This window comes from Hipposideros armiger, unplaced genomic scaffold (assembly GCF_001890085.2).
Source record: "Hipposideros armiger isolate ML-2016 unplaced genomic scaffold, ASM189008v1 scaffold_1361, whole genome shotgun sequence".
Taxonomy (NCBI): Eukaryota; Metazoa; Chordata; class Mammalia; order Chiroptera; family Hipposideridae; genus Hipposideros; species Hipposideros armiger.
This window is the reverse complement of record NW_017732711.1, coordinates 76,721-77,931: the sequence shown is the minus strand read 5'-3', so window position 1 is coordinate 77,931 and position 1,211 is coordinate 76,721.

Sequence of the window (1,211 nt, the reverse complement as noted above, 5' to 3'; positions counted from 1 at the left end):
CTTCTCGCCTCCCTCTTCTCCTCCTGGGCTGGGACCTTCGCCCCAGCCTCTGCACCCTGTGAATCCTGACGAACACCAGGCGGGCTGGTCAGCACCAAAGGCTGAGCGCGTCCAGATGCCAAAAACTCCATCTGCCTTGTCCTGGATACCCGCAGCCGCAGGAGCACCCAGACTATGCCCGCGGTCTGTTGCCCGCAGCACAAGGGCTCTGCCTTAGCACGCCCACGCTGGAGGGGTGGGGAGCGAGCCACGAGAACTCCAATCCACTGAGATCCGGCGTCTCAGTCACCGGGAGCGAGCAGGCTGCCTCCTTCTCCTCCGATCAGCGATGCGCGCTGCCCGGGGATTTTGCCTTAGCGCACGGCCCGGGGATTCTGCCTTAGCGCACGGCCCGGGGATTCTGCCTTAGCGCGCGGCCCGGGGATTCTGCCTTAGCGCGCGGCCCGGGGATTCTGCCTTAGCGCGCGGCCCGGGGATTCTGCCTTAGCGCGTGGCCCGGGGATTCTGCCTTAGCGCGCGCGCCAGCAGGGTAGGGGGTGAACAGTGATCACTCTCCTATCTACTGAGAATCCCCGTCTCCGCCTCCGTGGGCGCGAGCAGTCGGCTTCCTCCCATGCGTCCTCCTCAGAAACGCTTGGCGCCAGCCCGATGACTCTGCCCTAGTGCGCGCGCGGGCTGAAGGACAGGTAGGGGAAGTTTCCGATCTGCGGAGCTCCGCGACTCAGAAGACCGGGCGCCGCCCGTGTCTCCACTCGCCTCGCCGCCCAACTCCCGAACCCGCCGGGTCTGCCCACCTCTAAGTAGTCCGCGTGGGAGTCCCTTTGCTGCTCAGCGTGTCCCGCAGAGTTGTGTTTTCGCTGCCGTGGTTTGCGCGAGCTAATTCAGTGACTTCCTTACCGCGGCCATTTTCCTCCCCCTTCTGTCCATAACATTTTTCATTGGTTTAAGATTCCACTTCTGGGGGAGCCAAAACTGTAATTAGGTCTCAATTTGGTGACATGTGGGTTTGCATAAGCAACTCCATTTGGGATGTTTTGTCTTGTTTTTAACACCACCTGCCATCAATACTCTCCACTGAATCCTCTACATGTTCCTCAGCATATGGAAAATTGTAAAAATTAATAAGTCTTTGTCATGTACGACAGTTTGTACTTTCCTTAGTTGCTGAATTCTCAAATGTGTTGTTTGTCAACCTATTTGTTAATTATCAC